Below are 24,081 nucleotides of genomic sequence, written 5' to 3' on the forward strand. Positions count from 1 at the left end.
TGTATGTACATTTGCTTGGTGCACAGCCACGGGGGTAGGTTGTAAGGCCATACAAACACGAGGCCAGGTGCTATGCGTGCTACTCCGGTTGCCGAACGGATTGAGTCCATCGGTGCTCATACCCAGCTCGATGTTCCTTGCGTCGCCCCGAACCTAGGGAAGGCGATGTCCAATGTTTCCCACCGTCCAGATGTCCGAAGGGTGTGTCGGCATATAGCCCATCTCCGGATCTTCTTCGGGCTTCCGCCTTTCCGCGTGCCATTGCATGAGCTTTGCTTCCTTAGGGTCCACGAAATACCGCTGCGGACGGGGAGTGATAGGAAAGTACCATACCACCTTTCGAGGTACCTTCTTGTTCCCAACCTTGTACCGTCCGTGGCCACACACCGGACATGTGGTTCTGTCCTTGTACTCGCACCTATAAATCACACAATCATTAATGCAGGCGTGGTATTTTTCGTGCGGTAGGTCAAGGGGACACACGACTTTCTTGGCCTCCTCGGTACTACTTGGCAATGTGTTCCCCTCCGGGAGACGATCGTGCCCGAATTTTAAGTTCTTGCTGAAGCTGGAATCGGTCCACTTGTTCTGCGTCTTCATCTGCAGGTAATCAAGCGTTACATGCAAGCGCGTATCCTGCGGACGACACCCAGGAAAGATCGGAGTCATCCCGTCTTTCTCCATTTGCGACAGCTTGGCTCTCTCTCTAGCTGCAACTCTATCGTTGCTCGTCTCCTGGAGGAGAAGATCTTGAACATGAGAGTCCCGCAAGGCCGAAATTAGCGGGGTCGCGCCGGAATCTTCTTCTTCATCATGATGATGTTCTCCGCCGGCATCTTCTTCTTCATGATGATCTTCTCCGCCGACTTCTTCTTCATGATGATAGTCCCCGTCGGCATGATGATAGTCTTCTTCATGATGATAGTCATCTCGCTCGACATGGTCATGCGCACCATTTGATGGGGCCGGCCGCGTCTGGTTGTCTTGCATGAAACCGCGCCTCAGCAGGTGCTCCTCCAGTTGTCCGGAATCAGGGTTGATCCAGCGCTCGAGTTTGCATGATCGACACGGACATCTTATCTGGCGCCTATTGTTCCGAATCATGTCCTCCTTCGCGTCTATCTTGTATCTAGAGATTCGAGCGGAACTCATCGAGAGGACCATGCTTTCCTGCAAATGGTATACATAGAACAGGAAATTAGAACCGCACCAAATGCACACACATGCATGGGCCGTACCTCTCCTCAAGGTATTACATGGAGCGGAAAAATTCGGCATGACCTCTCCTCAAAGTAGGACATATGGGTAGTGCAAAACTTGCCGAAACGGAAATGAATCAACATTTCGGCAAACATCCATGCACCACACCGGCACACACACAAGCGCTTCACCTGCAACAAGCATCCATACACACGACGGCCACACAAGATCTACAAGCATATGCATGTCTCCTCCAAGCATATGTATGTCTCCTCCAACTACTCACCTTCTAGATTCGATACCGAGACGAGACCGCGATCGATGACTTCGAGAGGAGGAGAGAGTATGGAGAGCCTTCTCCTCAACTCCAATTAAGTATCAACCAAAGTAAGTGCAATAAATACCCAAGCAAGTGAAAAGTAGAGTCAAAATGGTATGAGAGAGAAGGGGGGACGAGCTAGATGGAGGAAGAAGAATGGCTTGTGTAGTGTGGTAGGTGGGAGGTTGGCTCACTTTTGTAGATCTGGTTCACTAATTCTGTGGCGCACCGACCGCGGTGCGCCACGAGAATACCTTATTTCTGTGGCGCACCGAGCGCAGGTGCGCCACGGAATACCTTATTTTTGTGGCGCACACAATACAGTGCGCCACAGAATACCTTATTTTTGTGGCGCACTGTTGCCGTGCGCCACAGAAGAAGTAATTTCTGTGGCGCACCGCGGTTTGTGCGCCATAGAAATTGTAAAACCAATGATTGGGGGTGACAGGGTGTGGGGCCCACCAAGTTTTTGTGGCGCACGGTTTAGTAGTGCGCCACAAAATTAAGCTATTTCTGTGGCGCACCGAGCTTTGTGCGCCACAAAATAAGTTTCTGTGGCGCATTCAAAACGGTGCGCCACAGAACTAATCTTCGCCTATAAGGGTTTTCCTACTAGTGTAGAGTCTAGATAATATCTAGTATTGAGTTTTGAACAACAAGGAAGACGGTGTAGAGTCTTATAATGTTTACAATATGTCTTTTATGTGAGTTTTGCTGCACCGTTCATCCTTGTGTTTGTTTCAAATAACCTTGCTAGCCTAAACCTTGTATCGAGAGGGAATACTTCTCATGCATCCAAAATACTTGAGCCAACCACTATGCCATTTGTGTCCACCATACCTACCTACTACATGGTATTTCTCCGCCATTCCAAAGTAAATTGCTTGAGTGCTACCTTTAAAATTCTATCATTCACCTTTGCAATATATAGCTCATGGGACAAATAGCTTAAAAACTATTGTGGTATTGAATATGTACTTATGCACTTTATCTCTTATTAAGTTGCTTGTTGTGCGATAACCATGCTTCTGGGGACGCCATCAACTACCCTTTGTTGAATATCATGTGAGTTGCTATGCATGTCCGTCTTGTCTGAAGTAAGAGAGATCTACCACCTTAATGGTTGGAGCATGCATATTGTTAGAGAAGAACATTGGGCTGCTAACTAAAGCCATGAATCATGGTGGAAGTTTCAGTTTTGGACATATATCCTCAATCTCATATGAGAATAATAATTGTTGCCACATGCTTATGCATTAAAGAGGAGTCCATTATCTGTTGTCCATGTTGTCCCGGTATGGATGTCTAAGTTGAGAATAATCAAAAGCGAGAAATCCAAAATGCGAGCTTTCTCCTTAGACCTTTGTACAGCCGGCATGGAGGTACCCCATTGTGACACTTGGTTAAAACATGTGCATTGCAAAGATCCGGTAGTCCAAGCTAATTAGGACAAGGTGCGGGCACTATTAGTATACTATGCATGAGACTTGCAACTTGTAAGATATAATTTACATAACTCATATGCTTTATTACTACCGTTGACAAAATTGTTTCATGTTTTCAAAATAAAAGCTCTATCACAAATATAGCAATCGATGCTTTCCTCTTTGAAGGACCATTCTTTTTACCTTTATGTTGAGTCAGTTCACCTATCTCTCTCCACCTCAAGAAGCAAACACTTGTGTGAACTGTGCATTGATTCCTACATACTTGCATATTGCACTTGTTATATTACTCTATGTTGAGAATTATCCATGAGATATACATGTTACAAGTTGAAAGCAACCGCTGAAACTTAATCTTCCTTTGTGTTGCTTCAATACCTTTACTTTGATTTATTGCTTTATGAGTTAACTCTTATGCAAGACTTATTGATGCTTGTCTTTAAGTACTATTCATGAAAAGTCTTTGCTTTATGATTCACTTGTTTACTCATGTCATTACCATTGTTTTGATCGCTGCATCCACTACATATGTTTACAAATAGTATGATCAAGGTTATGATGGCATGTCACTTCAGAAATTATCTTTGTTATCGTTTTACCTCGCTCGGGACGAGCGGAACTAAGCTTGGGGATGCTGATACGTCTCCGACGTATCGATAATTTCTTATGATCCATGCCATATTATTGATGATACCTACATGTTTTATGCACACTTTATGTCATATTCGTGCATTTTCCGGAACTAACCTATTAACAAGATGCCGAAGAGCCGATTCTTCGTTTTCTGCTGTTTTTGGTTTCGAAATCCTAGTAACGAAATATTCTCGGAATTGGACGAAATCAAGACCCGGGGTCCTATTTTGCCACGAACCTTCCGGAAGACCGAAAGGGATACGAAGTGGGGCGACGAGGCGCCGTCACCATAGGGCCGCGCGGCCGGAGGGGGCCCGCGCCGCCCTATGGTGTGGGCCCTCGTCAGCCCTCCGACTCCGCCCTTCCGCCTACTTAAAGCCTCCGTCGCGAAACCCCTGATGCGAAAAACCACGATACGGAAAACCTTCCAGAGACGCCGCCGCCGCCAATCCCATCTCGGGGGATTCTGGAGATCTCCTCCAGCACCCTGCCGGAGAGGGGATTCATCTCCCGGAGGACTCTACACCGCCATGGTCGCCTCCGGAGTGATGAGTGAGTAGTTCACCCCTGGACTATGGGTCCATAGCAGTAGCTAGATGGTTGTCTTCTCCTCATTGTGCTTCATTGTTGGATCTTGTGAGCTTCCTAACATGATCAAGATCATCTATCCGTAATACTCTATGTTGTGTTTGTCGGGATCCGATGGATAGAGAATACCATGTTATGTTAATTATCAAGTTATTACATATGTGTTGTTTATGATCTTGCATGCTCTCCGTTATTAGTAGAGGCTCGGCCAAGTTTTTGCTCTTAACTCCAAGAGGGAGTATTTATGCTCGATAGTGGGTTCATGCCCGCATTGACACCGGGACGAGTGACGAAAGTTCTAAGGTTGTGCTGTGTCTTGTTTCCACTAGGGATAAAACATTGGCGCTATGTCCGAGGATGTAGTTGTTGATTACATTACGCATCATACTTAATGCAATTGTTTGTTGCTTTGCAACTTAATACCGGAAGGGGTTCGGACGATAACCTGAAGGTGGACTTTTTAGGCATAGATGCAGTTGGATGGCGGTCTATGTACTTTGTCGTAATGCCCAATTAAATCTCACTATACTTATCATGACATGTATGTGCATTGTTATGCTCTCTCTATTTGTCAATTGCCCGACTGTAATTTGTTCACCCAACATGCTTTTATCTTATGGGAGAGACACCTCTAGTGAACTGTGGACCCCGGTCCATTCTTTTAATACTGAAATACAAATCTGCTGCAATACTTGTTTTTACTGTTTTCTCTGCAAACAATCACCTTCCACACAATACGGTTAATGTCGTCGTGGTGAACAAACAGATGCCATAGGATGGCTTAGGTTGGGGCCGAATGGACGCAAGAGGATTCGGGGGAGGGTTTGTGATTAGACGGGATGAACTTCCGGATGGTTTCCTCAAGAACTTAGCCAAGGCTAGAGGTTGAAGAAGAAAGACATAAGGAAGAACTCGCTCTAGATCATCTTCTTTATTGATCTCCACGGGATACAAGTTTCTCGGTACAAGTGTTCTTCTAAACCTAGCTCTCTTCGTGCGTCCCCCGTAAGAAGGGCTGCCCCCTCTCCTTATATAGGGGAGAGGGTGGCTTACAGGGGCAAGAAACCCTAATGGCATCTTTGACTAGACAAACTACTTTACAAAGCTACTTTAATCATAGAAGACACCGGAGTCCTCTTTAATCAGGGATGCTGACGTCCTCCGGCTTCTTTGACCGTCATCCTTCTCTTTATCGTCAGCCCTTCGTTTAAAGTTACTTTGCTTAGCTCATCCTTGTCTTCTAGCTCTGGAGAGAATCTTTGACCAGTCCTGCCGACATGCTCTTCCTTCCGGTAGCCCGGTATCTTCTTATCCGGTTCCGGCATACCCCTCCTGGGGATACCGGCCTAGCTTCACTTAGCTAAGTTATTATCTCTACGTTCCGGTACGAACATTAAACCGGTATCTTGATGGCTCAAACCATCCGGTTTGGCATGCCTTTGGCATACCGGGGGTCATCCCCCCAACATTAGTCCCCGAAGCTGGTATAGTCTGGCGGATCCTATCCAACAGACCATGCCAGGTTCTTCCATCTTAGGATACCGGTTTAATCTATCCGGCTTTAGGCTTGGATCCGGCATCTTCGCCCAGATCATCGCTATCTCTTTTTCTTAAGACATCATCCGGTATCTTATCCTCCGGCATCTTAGTCATTAAACACTTCCTCGGCGAAGTCGAGAATATCTCGGGCCCCGCGCCTGTCAGTGACATGCGCACTGTGACTGACGCGCCAGTGTCAGGGGTCACTTCCCTTCGGCTTCTGCGCGTGCATTAATTGCTTCACAGCGAATCCCAACCGCTTCTCTGGATCCGTGGGCACCTCCCTGTGGCTTATTACTTTTTTCGCGTGTATCACCGTGCCACGTGGCGGCCCGTGGAGCGAACCGTCGCGGCCCACGACCCAAACCGCCGAGGCCCAGCGGTTTTCGGCCCACGTCCCCCTCTTCCTTTATAAGAGAGAACCGCTCCCCCTTCTTCCTCTTCTCGCATTCTCCACCTCCTCGCCCACAGTGCTTTCGCCCTCAGCGCCTCCGCCGCTCTGTTTCGCCGCCTGAGCTCCGCCGCCCAACGAATCTTCGCTACTGCGTCGCCGGACTCCACCGCGTGAAGAACTCCTGCAGCGCTTCTGCCCCCGCCGCGGCATTGGTGCTTTTTCGAGCTTCTTCTCACCTCACCGCCGACGGACTACCTCGCCGGCCCTTGGCTCGTTATTCCTCCGGCGAACTTCTTCCTCAGCAACTCCGCCGCCTCAGGTTAGGCTTAATCTGGATTTACTCCTCTTTTGCTTGCTTTCTAGATCTCGACTCGGTAGTGTATTTACTTCTTCTTTTTCTTGCTTTTTCTCTATTTCGTAGATCTTCACGCGGGGGTATATTGTGGGATTCTTGTTTCTCTTCGCCAAATTCCATGTCTAGTATGGAATCCTCCTCTACTTCTTCTTCTGCGTCTTCCTCTGCTAGCCGGCGTAGTAGATCTTCCGACGGACTTTCCGCCGATCTCGCCCGGATGGACGCTGAGTCCGGTAGCAATCGTGCATCCGGTAGTTCTAGTGAAGGTTCCGGTATGGATTCCTCCGGTATCACCCGTGGGGCCTGGATGGGCTCCAACGTTACTAAGTTCGAGATTGACTGGCTTTACCGGTCCAGGAGGATTCCGGAAGGAGTGACCTGCCGGCTTCCTCGCGACGAGATCAAACCGGTGCCCGAACCCGGTGAACGAGTTGTCTTTCTTGCTCACTTTGAGCGCGGCTTCGGCCTTCCTGCCTCCGATTTCTTCCGGCGCTTCCTTGATTTCTATCAACTTCAACCTCACCATCTCCCTGGCAACGCCATTTTCTACCTCTCTTGCTATGCCACCTTCATGGAGGCTTATATCGGCATTCGTCCCACTCATGAGACGTTTGCCCGCTTCTTTGCTCTTCGGATCAACTCCGTTCAGGGCAAGGACGTTCCTAAACCCAAACCCCCCGTTCAATGCGGGTCTTGCATCATCGGCTCCCGTCAAGGGAGCCCTTTCTTCAAGTTCTCCGGTCTCGAGTCATGCCGGTTATGGCAAGGGACCTTTTTCTACGTGAAGAACAAGGGTGCCCCGGACCTTATCAACCTGCCGCCTTTCAATCCGGCGCCACCCTCGAGGGCCAACTGGAGCTACAATCCGAAGGATTCTCACATAGAGACCAACCGGATTATACGCTATATGAGGCAACTGATGAAGGACACCAACATCTGCTCAGATGATATCATCCGCGCCTTTATCTCGCGCCGGGTGCTTCCGCTCAAGCGCCGCATGCACAAGATGAGCGAGATGTATGGCCCCGGTGATCCTACAAAGATCACCGGAATTCCTCTTAGCAAGAAGGACGTTGTCCTCAAGGCCGGCCAGATCTGTCAGACCGCCATGCCGGAGGATTGGGAATGGGGCCTTCGGCCTCTCAGTTCCACTAACCCCCCGACCCAAGATGTAAGAAGTTACGCAACTCGGGTCGGCGTACCGGTAACTTTTGCATTGTGATTAACCCCTTTTTATCTTTCTTGTTCTTTCAGGCCAAGGACCGTTTCCCCGGCATCGAGTCTGACCGACGAGGCCCTCCTCAGAAGCGAGGTTTGGACAAGTTCGACCCCGACCCCGTCATCTATTGGAGGGATCTGAAGATGGGCAAGACCCCAGCCTCGCGCCTTGGCAGATCTCCGCCGGAGCCCGCTGGTTCGTCCGACGACCTGACCATGCTTGAGGTAGCTTCTCTATTTGACCTCTTATATTTTACCGTCATTGTTCCTCTGTAGATCCTTCCTCAACCAACATCAACCCACAGATCCACGAGCACGCCACCCCGCTGCAGGCCGAGGTTGGCCGGGAGTTCCTGAACAACCTCGTCGTCGGGGGCAAGAAGAACAAGACCCCGGCGTCGGATGCCGGGCCAAGCCAAGCCCCTCCGGCCAAACGCTTCCGGACCGAGCCTTTTGCCGGGAAGCAAGTAGGCACGAGGCGCTACAAGAGAAAACAGATGCCCACTTCCTCCGGGTAAGTCCTGTTCCTTTGCTTTTCCTGTTTTTGCCAAATCTTTTCCAGCTGCTTTTTTCCAATTCTTTCTCTTTCTCTTTTTCAGCCCTGCGCTCAAGCTTGGGCCTAGGACTGAGGGCTCTGTCGGCTCCGCTGGAACCTCAACTCCTCCTCCTCGTTCAAGCCCGACACCATATGGTGCCGGCAACATCTCTGCCTCCCCTCCGGGGGGCACTACAAGTTCGGGGCGCGCGGCCCCTAAATCTCCTGATCACCGCGCGGAGGAGGATCTTATCTCCCCTCCAGAGACCCAAGATACCGGCGCCAGCAACATCGGCGCCGAAGAAGAAGCTGCCGGGCGGGCGGAACCTTTGGTTCCTCCCGTCCAGAAAGAAAAGAAGAAAAAGAAGAAGAGTTCACGCTCTTCCCCCTCCAAGGCCGTGCCGGAAGCTTCCGTGCCGGCATCCTCTACCTCAGCGCCAGAAGCTCCAGTTCCTGAGCAATCTGGTGCCACGCCAACGCCGCCGCCGGAAGCTCCTGTTCCTGAGGCGACGCCCACACCTCCGCCGAGCCAGGGACCTCCCGCGACTACGCCGATGCTGCCGCCGGCAGCCCCCAAGACCACTAAACGTCTCAAGCCGGGGGAGTCGCGCGGAAAGGCTGTGGAGGCGCTCAGCGGCTCGCGGTCCTTGGTGCTGCACGTCGGGCCCGCCGCCGCCGCGGTCTCGGAGAAACTGTCCGGCCTCCTCGGCCGGATTGTTGAGCTCAAGCGCGAGGGCAAGGAGCTGGGGCACCTTCTCCCCTAGGCCGAGAAATGGAACGCAGCGGACATCTCCGCCGCCACGAAGGGCTTGGGGAAGGACCGCCTTCCGGCGCCGGATCTTGCTGGGCCGCGGTCCACTGAAGAACACTTCACGCGACTCATGCGAGCCGTGAAGGAGTTCGATAGTGCCTGGTACGACGCCACCAGCAATGTCGTGGTAAGTTTCTCCAATCTCCTTGTAATTTTTGCTGATGCTGGTTTGTTTCTTTCCGGATCTTGTCTATCCTCCCAGTCCCCGAGTTTCGTGTTGAGAGCGCAGCTCTTAGCGCGAAACTTAACTAGAAAAACGCAAAACCGGCATAGCCAGTCCCCGAGTTTCGGGTTAAGATCTTTGCTCTTAGCGCGAAACTTAACTAAAAATGCGCAAAACCGGCATAGCCAGTCCCCGAGTTTCGGGTTAAGATCTTTGTTTTTCCTTTCTCACAATTATCTTCCTTTGAATAGAGCACCGCTGATGCCCGGAAGCTGCTCTTTGAGGAGCTTCTGTGGGAGCACCGGGATCTAGCCGAGGCCCACAGCCACTGCCAAGGTTTGTTTCTCTTCTTCCGGCATCTTTTCATCGGAAACTTTCCTTCTTTCTTTGTTACTTATCGACTTTTCGCGTAACAGCTATCCCGGAAGCCTCCCTTGAGGCCCTCAAAGTCCAGGTTGCCGCACTCCAAGGTATCCTTTTTTGTTTTCCGGTTAACTTGCTTTCTCCGCATTTTATTAGTGCAACTGTGCTAACACTTTCTTTCCGATTTTCAGCTGAGAAGGACAAACTTGTCCTGAAGCACCAGGAGGAGCTGAGCGCCCAGGAGACCCGCTACGGGGAGCTCAAGCGCCAGTACATTCAGCTTGGCCTTGACCATGCTAATGCACTGAAAGCCGCTGAAGCTGCTGCGGAGGCTAAGCTCAACGAGGCGCTGGAGGATGCCGGCAACGCCACTGTGGTGCTGCAGACTGAGCTGGAGGAGGCCACCAACACGCTGAAAACAGCTGAAGGCAAGGCCGCCAAGGTGCACAAAGCAGCTGCTGAGGAGGCCGCCAAGGCACAGAAGGCAGCTGAGGACAAGGTGGCGCGGCTGGAGGCGGAGCAGAAGGAGTACGACCTTCTGGTCACGCGGACTGACGCGCTTGCCCTTCGTATGTTTTTCTTTTCCCTTTTCCGGTTCCTGCGTATAAGCTTATTTGTTCCGGTATCATGCACTTAGCTTTTTTCTTTGTCTTGCAGGGCTCTTTCCGGACTCCCAGGCGCATGCTGCGAAGAAGGTTGAAGAGTACCGGGGTGCCCAAGGGCGTACGGATTTGGCCGCTGCCTGGGATCCTTACGAACACCTGATTGCGCTGAGCTCGCGGGTCGCCCACATGCGCTGCGTGGACCGGAACGTCTCTGACATTCCGGAGGTGGCCGCCCAGCTCTTTAGGACTCTCTGGCCTGGAGAAGTGGTGCCGGATACCTTCTCCCTCATCAGCGACCGCCTGAAAGGTGCCGGCAGAAGGATCCGGGAGTGGCAGTGTTCCGCTGCCCGTGCCGGAGCAGACTCAGCGCTTTGCGTTGCCTGCTCCTGGTACCCAGAGCTGGATTTGGACGCCCTCGTTGGTGTGCGCGAAGGAGCTCCTACTGAGGTGGATCCGGCCCTTGCCGCCAAACGGCAGGATCGCGCGTACCACATCGCGGAGTACGCCGAGATGCGCACCTTCATCCCCCCTCCTGAAGACGTCAAGGACTACCTCAGCGATGAGGAAGAAGAAGACGGAGGCGAAGATGAAGATGCCGAGGACGCGCCACCGGAAGCTCCTGAGGCCGGCGCTGCTCCCCCTGAAGCCCCTGCTGTTTGACTTATGCTTGAATGATGCCTGTAATATGCTTGCCCTGTTGTTCTCAAACAATGCCCGTTAAATTCTACCCCGGTATGCCGGGGTTTATGATGTAAGGTAAAACTTAAGCTCTATCTGGCTGTGGTACAACTTATGCCGGTGTCTTGCACACCGGTAACTTATTAAGTTACGTTGGTTTGTGACTTAGCATCTTGCTTATCGGTTTGATTTTGGTCTTGCACTGCAATGATTCCGAAATTGTTTCTGCATCCAATTCGATGCATACTTGGCTCTTTTGCTTTGGCTCTGCCTACCTTCTCTGGGCGTTTTTGGCGTATGAGCACAAAGTTCTTTTACCAAGCAAGCATTTTCTTGAACTTAGAAATAACTCGAAATTTTTGCAAAAAACCGGTATAACCGGGGTTAGTTAAACTTTCCGGATTGTTCTTTTCCGCTCCTCCTCTCCGCAGTTCATGTGCTTATCCCCTACCGGTTTATCTTGCTTGCCATGAAGCCGGGTTGCGGACAGCAGCAGAGTCGAAGACTCCGGTAGGGTTTAGCACACTACTAAACCGGAAAGAAAAAACGTTCAATAAGCAACCGGTAAACTGACAAAAAAGACAAGTTACATGCAACCTTAATGGGGTAGTCCCCGAGATTCATTCGAGGTTCCGACATCTTTTATTCATAGAAAATAAGGTACAAAAAGGAACTTCTTACACCACAACTTCAAGAGTAGAAAGGACGCAATAGAGCTACATTCCACGGACGCTTGGTCTCCTCCCCGGACCTGTCCGCCTTTCCTTTCTTCCATTCCTGTGCATCAATCAGGTAGTAGGCATCATTGTGGAGAGCCTTGCTCACAATGAAAGGCCCTTCCCATGGCGGGGAAAGCTTGTGCCGGCCTTCAGTGCGCTGCACTAGGCGTAGCACCGAGTCTCCTTCCCGGAACACTCTCGGGTTAACCTTCCGGCTGTGATAGCGTCCGAGGTTCTCGCTGGTAAATGGCTGTTCTTGCCAAGGCCAGCTCTCTTGCTTCTTCTAGCAAGTCCACATCGTTTTCTCGGGCCTCCTTTACCTCTTCTTCGTTATAGAGTTGCACCCTTGGTGAATCATGGAGAATGTCGGTTGGTATGACCGCTTCTGCTCCGTAAACCATGAAAAATGGAGTGTATCCGGTAGACCGGTTTGGAGTAGTTCTTATAATCCATAGTACTGATGGTAGCTCATCGAGCCAACACCCCGGCGATTTTTCCACCGCATCGATGAGTCTCGGTTTGATACCGGAGAGCACCAAAGCGTTTGTTCTTTCCACTTGGCCATTGCCTTGTGGGTGTGCGACTGAGCACAAATCCAACCGGATATTGTTGTCCTCACAAAATCTTTTGAACTCACCTTGAGCAAAGTTTGTGCCATTGTCAGTGATAATGCTGTGTGGGTATCCATACCGCAAAATGACATCTTTTAAGAATTTAACCGCTGTGCGCCCATCACACTTTGCGATGGGTTTGACTTCTAGCCATTTGGTGAATTTGTCCACCATAACCAAGATGTGGGTCATGTTTCCACTTGCTGTTTTGAATGGGCCAACCATGTCTAGGCACCAAACTGCAAACGGCCAAGTCAATGGTATTGTTTTCAAGCCGGAGGCTGGGGTATGATTTTGCTTGGCGTACCTCTGGCACCCGTTGCATTTTCTTACCATATCCTCCGCGTTTTCCAAAGCTGTTGGCCAATAGAACCCATGCCGGAACACCTTTGCTACCAGCGCCCTTGAAGAAGCGTGATGTCCACATTCTCCTCGGTGAATTTCCTCGAGCATTTCCTTTCCTTCTTCCGGTTCTACACATCTTTGGAGGACACCGGTAACACTTCTCTTGTACATCTCGCCATTGATGATGGTGTAAGCCTTGGACCTCCTTTGGATCCTTCTTGACTCATTTTCGTCAACCGGCAAGGTGCCGTTGACCAGGAATTCCTTAATAGGTTTAACCCATGATGGTGTCTCCCGAACCAGGAACACCGGTACGTCTATGTCCATGCTATCCACCAGCATTGTTTCTTCCGGTACCGGCGCAGCAGCGGCCGATCTTACCGGAACAGTCCATGAGTTTACCGGAACAGTTCCCGGGTTTCCTTCGTCGATATCCATTGGTACAATGTGTGACTCCGGTACAAAAATTGATTCCGACTCCGGACTCGGCTTGATTGATGGTACCCTTAGGTGTGCCAAGGCTATTCCGGGAGGAATTTCTTGTCTGGATGAGCCCAGCTTGGACAAAGCATCCGCAACTTCATTTTCTGCACGCGGTACATGGTGAAATTCACACCCTTCGAAGAAACCGGCAATCTTTTGCACGTGAAACCGGTACGAGGCCATGTTGGCATCTTTTGCGTCCCAATCTCCGGAACACTGTTGTACCACAAGATCTGAATCTCCATAGCAAATGATCCGGTGTGCACCGATTTCTTTTGCGACCTTAAGCCCATGGATCAAAGCCTCGTATTCAGCGACATTATTTGATGCCCTGAAATGTACTTGTAAAACATACCGGAGATGGTCTCCTTTTGGTGAGGTTAGCACCACACCGGCACCTAGACCCTCCTTGAGCTTGGATCCGTCAAAGTGCATCTTCCAGTATTCCACTCTTTGATCCGGGGGCTTGTACTGCATTTCCGCCCAATCGACCAAAAAATCAGCTAAAGCTTGCGATTTGATGGCGTCTCTTCTTTCATACACCGGTACATACGGTGATATCTGTATTGCCCATTTCGCAATCCTGCCGCTGGCGTCCTTGTTGCACATGATATCGGAGATGGGTGCTTCACTCACCACCTTCATAGGATGTTCCTCAAAGTAGTGCTTGAGCTTTGTGGCGGCCATGAACACGCCATAGGTCATTTTCTGGAAGTGCGGGTAGTTTTGCTTTGAGAGGGAGAGCACCTCGCTCAGGTAGTATACCGGCCTCTGGACGGTTTTTCCTTCCTCTTCTCTTTCTACCACCACAACAACACTCACGACCCGGTTGGTTGCTGCTATGTATAGCAACATCGGCTCTCTTTCCAACGGCGAAGCCAATATCGGCGCGGTGGCTAACATTGTTTTTAGCTCCTTAAACGATGCGTCTGCCTGAGGGGTCCAGACGAACTTATCGGATTTTCTCATTAACGCATAGAGCGGCAAGGCCTTTTCTCCTAACCTGCTTATGAACCGGCTTAGCGATGCTAAGCTTCCGGTGAACTTTTGTATGTCCTTGAGATCTTGCGGTATCGTCATTCTCTCAATTGCCCGGATCTTTACCGGATTGACCTCAATGCCTCGGCTTGAGACGAGGAAACCCAGCAGCATGCCGGCAGGTACACCGAAAGTACATTTTGCCGAATTGAGTTTCATCCGGAACCTTCTTAGATTATCAAATGTTTGCCGGATATCGTCAATTAGGGTATCTTTTACCTTAGTTTTTATCACAATGTCATCCACGTACACCTGCACATTATTTCCGATTTGATCAAACAAGCATTTTTGCATACAGCGCTGGTACGTTGCACCAGCGTTGCGCAAACCAAAAGGCATAGTGATATAGCAGTAAGCCCCGTGCGGGGTAATGAACGCAGTTTTTATTTGATCTTCCTTTTTCAAGGGGATTTGGTGGAAACCGGAGTACGCATCCAGGAAAGACAACAACTCACACCCAGCGAGTGGAATCAATCACTTGATCGATCCGCGGTAAAGGAAGAGGATCTCTTGGGCAAGCCTTGTTGAGGTTGGTGTAGTCGATGCACATGCGCCACACCTTTGGAGCTTTTGCCTCCAGGTTCTCATCTTTCTTCTTTTCGACCATCACCGGATTGGCCAGCCACTCAGTATGCGTGACTTCCACAATGAAACCGGCAACTAACATCTTTGTCACCTCTTCTCCAATAATCTTCCTCCTATCTTCAGCGAACCGGCGCAGTGGTTGTCGCACCGGCTTGGCATCCTTCCGAACGTTCAGAGAGTGCTCAGCCAGCTCCCTCGGAACACCTACCAAGTCATCAGTAGACCAGGCAAAGATATTCCGATTCTCACGGAGGAAGCTGACGAGCGCGCTTTCCTATGCCTCACTGAGACCGGCACCGATACGAACGGTACGCTCAGGGAAAGCCGGGTCCAGCACGATGTCCTTTGTTTCCTTTGTCGGTTTGAACGCCGGAGCGCTCAGACTTGCACTCATTGCCGCTAAGCTCAACTGTGAAGACTGAGCCAGCGCAACTGCGGTTTGCATCCTTCTTTTTTCCTCCGCGATCACCAGCGATTCCGCTAGGTTTGATCCGGCAGATGCTGTTTCCAGCGAGATTTTGTAGTTTCCCACCACAGTCAAGGGTCCACGAGGTGCCGGCATCTTCATCTTGAGATATGCCGTGTGGGTCGAGGCCATGAAGGCCGCCAGTGCCGGTCTCCCCAGCAATACATGGTACGGACTATCTAAGTCCACCACCTCGAACTCAAGGTTTTCAACCCGGCAATTGTCACGTCCTCCAAACGACACATCTACCCGGACTTTTCCAACCGGTGCACAGGACAAACCCGGAACGATTCCATGGAACGTCGTATGAGTTGGCTGAAGCATGTTTTCTGTTATGCCCAGCGTATGCATGGTGTGCTTGTACATTATGTTTATGCTGCTCCCATTGTCTATCAGCACCTTGCTGAACTTGACGCGAGTTGTTGGCCCCTTCATGATTGGGTCCACTACGAGAGCGTAGCCACCCGGGTTCGGCATGATTTTAGGGTGGTCCCGGTATGACCATGTGAGTTCCTGATCTGACCACAGCATGTATTTTGGCACTGCCGGCATCACCGCGTTCACCTCCATGGAACGACGGCACAGGCTCTGCTTGTCTGTCGGCTCGGTGACGAACACGACACAGCACACATCTGGATCCTCATAAATGTTCCGGCCCAAAGGTGCCGGTGGAGGTGGTTGACCGTGGCCCTCTCCCACCTGATTGACTTGCTGATATTGTTGCCTGTTTTGCTGAGGGTGTACCGGCAAGGCATTTGCCCCGGTAAGCGGTGGTGGTGGTGGTAGCTGCTGCTGACGCGGCATATCTTGCGGCGGTGGCATCATTGCATTGCCCCCTTGCCCTTGGGCATCTTTTACCGCTCCCTTTTGCATCAGGTACTTTGTCCAGGTGCAATCTTTTGTCAAGTGGTTTGACGGGTGAGCCGGGTTCGGCGTGTGCCACCGGCAAGGTTGATCCATGGCAGCTTCCATGGTGTACCTTGCGGGTTCTTGCCAGTTCTTTTTCTGGCCCCAGGGTTTCTTTTCGACCCACTGTTTCTTAGGACCTGCCCATGGTTGCGATCCGGTTCTTTGCCTCTGGCTGCCACTGGCATCAGAGTTTTCTTGCACAGCAGCAACTTGCTGCGAGCCATACCTTCGATCCGGGAAATCTTCCCTCCTTTTGTTGTTCCGGTTATCCCGGTATTGCTGCTGAGGCGGGTTTGACTGTTCCGGCTCAGCTTGTATCGCCGGTTGCATTGGGTCTCCCAACGCATAGTTATCCGCCACTCGTATCATCTCTGCCAACGTTGTTGGCATGTTCCTCTGCAGCCTTTGCCACAAAGGCGAACCTCGCCGGCATCCTTGGCTAAACCAAGCAATGGCCTGTGCCTCTATCACTCCTTCACAAGAGTTTCTGGTGGAGTTCCACCGGGTCAGGTAATCCCGGTCTGTTTCTTGCGGGCGCTGCACGCATAAAGCGAGCTGCTGAGGCCTGTTTGGCCTTCTGTAGGTGCTGCTGAAGTTGCTCACAAAAGCTTCCTCGAAGTCCAACCAGCCATTTATGCTTCCTTCCGGCAAGTTGTTCAACCAGATTCTTGCCGGTCCTACCAGGAACGTCGGCACGATTCTCACGGCCCAATGCCGGTTTCCTCCTCCGGCTATGACACCTCCGCCACCAGCAACGTATACCGCGGTCACGTAATCCGCGAGCCAGTCTTCCGGCTTAGTGGTGCCATCGTATGTTTTCGTGTCACGGGGCAACTGAAAGTTGCGAACTGGTGGTGGCTCTTTCATGATCCTTGGGCCAAAGCACTTTGGACCCGGAGGACCCTCTGCCTCAATCATTTCAGACAGGTACACTCTGTCCAGACGGTGCCTCGCATCCCGTTCCGGCAAATTTCTTTCTCCCAACCGCTCTCCCAAAGGTTTCCGGTAAGCGGTGAGTCTTGTTGAATCGGCTTCATCGTAATGTTCTGGTACCGCGGCCCTCGCCTGCCGGTACCTTGGTGGAGGCATCTCCTCATCATCATACGCTGCCCTTGCAGCCGGATAGTTTTGCCCGGTTTCGTGTCTACCGGCATGATTATTTCCGGCATAGCCTACTTTGGCGTAACCTCGATCTGCCCCTTGGCTTTTTCTACCGGCATCGTGTTGCCCGGCTTGTTGTTTACCGGCAAGGACCGGATCGTACACAGTCATCTGCTGTGCGTTCACCTCTTTTTCTCTTCTTCTGTCCGGATGGGGGACGAGGCCTGCCCATGGGACTTGCTTCCGGCATTCTTTGTTGAACGCGCGGATTTTGAGGCCACAGCCTTGTTCAGCTTAGTCAGCTGCTCAGCGTTCTGCTGCTCTACGGTATCTAGCAGCTCTCCGACACGCTCTTGTTGTTTTGCCGAGCCTCTCCGGTAAGCGAGTCACACGGATCTACAACAGCCTTAGCAGCTTTTATGGTTTTATCCGGGCTATCGTACTTAGGTTTCTCTACGATGCTAGCGAGATGCGAGGTACTCTTGCCGGTAAGAACTTCCTTACGCAAATCCTGATCTAGATTGCGAGCCTTAAGCCGGTTCTCCGGTATCCTAGCAGCATGAGCGCTAACAGAAGCAAAGCCATGGGCAGCGTTATACTCACGTACGGTTAGGTTCAGCTCGCGCTGCGCCCTGACGACGTCCTTGCCGCTCTCGAGTATCTTCTGGCGCTGCGCCTCCAGCTCCGCCTGAGCCGTTGCCGGGTCGATGTTCTGCGCGATGGGCGTTGCCAGCACGTTCATCGCCGCTTGGAGAGGTGTTGCCGGTGGTGCGGAAGACGCTCCCGGTGCCGCGGTGTCGCGCTCCAGCGGTGGCTTGGCCGCACGGGTCGCAGCCGCACGACCAGCAACTTCGTCCGCAGCCTCCTTGCCCGCGCCGGCTGCGCCAGCCATCATTACCTCGACGCTGCCGGCGGCGCGGCCAGCACAGAGCCACCTTGGCGGGTCCGGTGCCACCAGCACCGGCGAGAGGCGCTGGCGCACGGGGACGGTGCCGAAGTAGACGCGGTGGCTGCCGAACTCGATGATGCGGCCGTTCTTGGGGAAGATGCCGCCGTTGGCGAAGCAACCCGCGTTGTCGTTGATGAAGTCGATGGAGTAAAAGCGCTGGACGAGCGCAGACACTGTCCGCTCGCCGGCGACCTCGAGGATGCCCGCCCGAATATGTACTCCAGCAAGCGCCACTTCATGCCCCACGGTGGGCGCCAACTGTCGTCGTGGTGAACAAACAGATGCCATAGGATGGCTTAGGTTGGGGCCGAATAGACGCAAGAGGATTCGGGGGAGGGTTTGTGATTAGACGGGATGAACTTCCGGATGGTTTCCTCAAGAACTTAGCCAAGGCTAGAGGTTGAAGAAGAAAGACATAAGGAAGAACTCGCTCTAGATCATCTTCTTTATTGATCTCCACAGGATACAAGTTTCTCAGTACAAGTGTTCTTCTAAACCTAGCTCTCTTCGTGCGTCCCCCGTAAGAAGGGCTGCCCCCTCTCCTTATATAGGGGAGAGGGTGGCTTACAGGGCAAGAAACCCTAATGGCATCTTTGACTAGACAAACTACTTTACAAAGCTACTTTAATCATAGAAGACACCGGAGTCCTCTTTAATCAGGGATGCTGACGTCCTCCGGCTTCTTTGACCGTCATCCTTCTCTTTATCGTCAGCCCTTCGTTTAAAGTTACTTTGCTTAGCTCATCCTTGTCTTCTAGCTCTGGAGAGAATCTTTGACCAGTCCTACCGACATGCTCTTCCTTCCGGTAGCCCGGTATCTTCTTATCCGGTTCCGGCATACCCCTCCTGGGGATACCGGCCTAGCTTCACTTAGCTAAGTTCTTATCTCTACGTTCCGGTACGAACATTAAACCGGTATCTTGATGGCTCAAACCATCCGGTTTGGCATGCCTTTGGCATACCGGGGGTCATCCCCCCAACAGTTAATCCTTTGTTACAGCAAGCCGGTGAGATTGACAACCTCACTGTTTCGTTGGGGCAAAGTACTTTGGTTGTGTTGTGCAGGTTCCACGTTGGCGCCGAAATCCCTGGTGTTGCGCCGCACTACATCCCGCCGCCATCAACCTTCAACGTGCTTCTTGGCTCCTCCTGGTTCGATAAACCTTGGTTTCTTTCTGAGGGAAAACTTGCTGCTGTGCGCATCATACCTTCCTCTTGGGGTTCCCCAACGAACGTGTGAAATACACGCCATCAAGGACCACTACATGTTCATAAACGTAGGTACAAAGACCCAAGAGTGTAGAGAAATGAACAAAGAGTATATATGTAATAGTCTTGACAAGGTAGGACTTGATCACCACCTTGTCAAGGCTCCAATACCTTTAAGCTTGCTTGTGTCGTCGTCATGAGAAAGATGGATATAAGGACTTGATGACGACAACGAATTCCTTGCTTCCGGACATAAGACTTGTGGCTTCAAGATAACCACCCAATAAGCATCTCCGAAAGCAAGGCCCTTCATGGATCAAGAGTTGGAAATAGGAGCCCATTTTTCAATGGGCCCTATCTTCATATTCTTTGCTTCATTGGTCCTTCTTCCTCTCTTAATCTTCTTTGGCATAATTGCCACTTATCCTTCATTGCATAAGTCCTCGTGGGCTTCAATGACTCCTTCCAAGAATTGGACTTGAATTTGGAGACTCTCAATCTCGGACCTCAAGTTGTTAGCTTCATCTTCTCGATCCAATAGAGCTTCCTCAAGAAGAGAATTCCTTCTCAAGAGTGAATGCTTGAGTCTCTCCAAAGTGGCAATGTCGTCCTCATGATTACGACAAATGTAATCCTTGCTTGAGCGTTTGTATTCTTCTATGGCTTCATCTTGCATAAGCTTGATCACCATAAGTTTGTCCTTGCTTCTCTTAAGATAAGCAATTTCATCCTCATGGTTACAACAAGTGACCTTTTCTTCGCTCAAACGGATCCACTCCAATAAGGACTCATTTTGTCTCTCATTCACTTCGACTAGCTTGGCTTTGTGTTTCTTTAGAGTGGCAATCTCTTCTTCATGATCACAACATTGCACCTTCTCTTTACTCAAGCGATAGTATTCATCTAAGGCCTCCTCTTGAGTTGAGATGACATCCAAGAGCTTTGCATTGTGTTTTCTCAAGAAGCATACTTCATCAAGGAGCTTGTCACAACATGAATTGGGACCTTCATCTTCTTTCTTCTTGGAAAAGGTTGCAACATCCTCAATTGACCATTCATGATCTTCTTCAAGATAATCCTTCCTTGTCTTGAGCTTATCCAACCAACCAAGAGCATAATCTCGGTCCTTGATGAGTTGGGAGATGAGAGAATTGTTGAAGTCTCCAAGAATAAGAGCACTAGCTTCAAGAGTCATTCGCATGCACACTTCTTCCTCATAAGCTTGGGTGAGAGAGATAAGCTCCAATTCCTTCTTCTTTTCAAGCCCTTCATTTTCTACCATATGATCTTCGTCTTCAAGCATGTTAGTTCTAGACTTCTCGGTGGAGGAGATCTTGGTGACGTCGTTGTTGAGGGATAGCTTGGAGAGCTCTTTGGGAAGAGGTCTAAACTCGCTCTTGCGAACGAGCTTTCCATCATGTTCATCTCTTCTCTCATAGATACATTCCGCAACAAGATGCCTTTTGTCACCACAATTGTAGCAAGATGATCTTGAGCTTCGTCTCTTGATTCCATCCCAATAACTCTTGGTGATAGGAGCCATGTGTTCACGATACGATGCAAAATTGAGCTTGCGGGTATAGTGGGGGTGAGCACCATGGCCTTCCGCATCCTTCTTAGATATGACCATTGACTCCGTTGTGGCCATGTTGTTCACTTCATTTAAGTAAGAGCTTTGGATATTCACATGTTCGAGGAAGAGCATGTCATGTTTGTCCCAAGCTTCCTTGGCGGTCTTGAGTGAGCGGATATGAGCGCGATCCTCGGGAGTAATGGTCAAGTGGATCATGTTGATGGCGATGGCGTTGAGTTGGTTGTCCACCACTTCCCTTCTTGTCAAGTTCAGTCGGTCTCGTGGTGAATAGCCTTCCTCAATGATACGCCAAAGCTCGGTAGAAGCACTGCGCACATGAGAACGCATTAAGAATTTCCAATCACCAAACCGATTATAATCAAGTAGTAGTGGTGGAGAACCATGAGGCAAAATGCATGGCATGGGTATAGGGACATTTAAGGCACGATCACTTGGTGAGAACACCGCATGAATATCTATTAATTGTCCCGCAACCGGAGATACATCCTTCCCTTTTGATAGGGTGTCAACATTCTCAAGACCCTTTTCCCGATGTGAATTTGTTGATTGCTCAACAAACTCAACACAAGAAAAAGTGTTAACTTGTGGTGGGGAAACATTGACACCACTCTTAGAATCTATGATGGGGTTTGGTTTTGGAGTAATCAACTCCATCATCATAGCCTTCAATTGGGATACAATGGATGACTCCAATTTCTTGAGGTCATCCAAAGTAGCGGGAGTATTATCGGCACTTGATGATGGAGATGATTTCTCACGGGGAAGGACTCCATTCACAACCACCTCTTGTTCGGCCATTTCTTAGGCGGTTAAGCCCGAGCAAGAAAACCTTGCTCTGATACCACTTGAATGGATCGTAGCGAACAAGAGGGGGGGTGAATGGCGCTACGGCAAGTTTTAACCTTTTTCAATTTTAGCACAACGGAAGGTAAAGGTGATAACTTTTGCAATAGCAGTGTTCCTACAATGATGCTAGGACATGTGCAACGAGTAAAGGAATCAACAAGATAGTAAGAGTAAGGAGCGAGACAACATGAGGGCGCGGAGGCGAGGTGAGGTTTGTTTACCGCAGTTCCTTCCACAACAGGAAGTACGTCTGCGTTGAGGAGGTGCTAGTCTCACACAAGACACTAGACGGCCACACCATGAAGGAAGGCCTCACCTTCTTCCTCGAGAGAGCTCCACGGAGGTGCTCTCCCTCTTCCACTAAGGCACCGGTCGAGGCGGTGATTCCTTCACAAGGTTGGGGCGAGCTCCACACACAAGGAAGCTCCCAACACCCTATGGAGCTAGTACATCACCAAGCTAGACTCCATAGCTGCACATCTCCAATGCTCCACCATAGGAACCCATCTCCAATGCTCCACCAAAGGAACCCTTCCAATGCTCCACCAAGAAGCTCTTCCAATGCTCCACCAAGAAGCTCTTCCAATGCTCCACCAAGAAGCTCTTCCGAGTGCTCCACCAAGAAGCTCTTCCACCAAGGAACCCTAACACCAAGATCCACTAAGGACTACCACGAATTGGTGAACTTTCTCTCGGTAGAATGATAGATCGGGGTCTCCTCCACCACCTCTCAAAGTATGAGCAAGATTGGTTGGGTGGATGAGGAGATCCCCTCAATTTTGAGCTCAGCAACAATGAAGGAGAGAGAGAGAGAAGAGCTAAGGCTGGCTGGAGAAGAAGGGGCCTTTATATAGGTCCCTCCAAATCCAACCGTTACATGTTGTTTTTGCCTAAGCGGTACTACCGCTCTGAGTTCGAATCCCCACTGAACTTGTCCACGTGGACACATTGCGGTACTACCGCATGCGGTACCGCTCGAGGTACCGCAACAGGGTCCAAAGGTTACTGGACTCGAAGCGGTACCGAAGCGGTACCACAGCGGTACGACCATAACGTGTTACGGTACTTGAGCGGTACCCTGGGCGGTACTACCGCTCTCAAGCGGTACTACCGCTCATGGTACCGTAAAGGTACCATAACGGGTTCTGTGGGACATTTCCATGTGAGAGCGGTATCTCGGGCGGTACCAGTAGGGGTAGCGGTACTACCGCTCCTGGTACCGGTAGTACCGCAAAGACTAAAACAGCCTTTTCCTCTTTTCCTCTCCTACCATGTTACCTCACGACACACACACAAAACCAGAAAACCTAAGATCTACGCTTCAGTCTTCCGATCATGGTGTGTTCAGCGAGGGCACTGATGTCTACGGGTGCTTCTGTTCTTGTAGACAGTGTTGGGCCTCCAAGAGCAGAGGTTTGTAGAACAGCAGCAAGTTTCCCTTAAGTGGATCACCCAAGGTTTATCGAACTCAGGGAGGAAGAGGACAAAGATATCCCTCTCATGCAACCCTGCAACCACAAAGCAAGAAGTCTCTTGTGTCCCCAACACACCTAATAGGTGCACTAGTTCGGCGAAGAGATAGTGAAATACAGGTGGTATGAATAAATGCGAGCAGTAGTAACGGTGCCAGAAAATAGCTTGCTGGCGTGTAGTTGATGGTGGTAATATGGTAGCAGTAGTAACGCAGTGAAAACGAGTAAACAAGCAGCGATAGCGATATTTAGGAACAAGGCCTAGGGATCATACTTTCACTAGTGGACACTCTCAACATTGATCACATAACAGAATAGATAAATGCATACTCTACACTCTTGTTGGATGATGAACACCATTGCGTAGGATTACACGAACCCTCAATGCCGGAGTTAACAAGCTCCACAATTCAATGTTCATATTTAAATAACCTTAGAGTGCATGAAAGATCAACATAACCAAATAGATCACATCAATACCATCACAGTAATAGTTAACTTCTCAATCTACAAGAGATCATGATCATAGCCTACGACAAAAACCACACGGTGCACACACTAGTCACCTTTACACCATGCAGGAGGAATAGACTACTTTAATAACATCACTAGAGTAGCACATAGATGAATTGTGATACAAAACACATAAGTATTCTGTGAAATATATCCTAAGAGACCCACACGGTGCACACACTAGTCACCTTTACACACGTGGGACAAGGAGTCTCCGGAGATCACATAAGTAAAACCCACTTGACTAGCATAATGACATCTAGATTACAAGCATCATCATATGAATCTCAATCATGTAAGGCAGCTCATGAGATTATTGTATTGAAGCACATAGGAGAGAGATTAACCACATAGCTACCGGTACAGCCCCGAGCCTCGATGGAGAACTACTCCCT

Source organism: Lolium rigidum, chromosome 6 (assembly GCF_022539505.1).
Source record: "Lolium rigidum isolate FL_2022 chromosome 6, APGP_CSIRO_Lrig_0.1, whole genome shotgun sequence".
Taxonomy (NCBI): Eukaryota; Viridiplantae; Streptophyta; class Magnoliopsida; order Poales; family Poaceae; genus Lolium; species Lolium rigidum.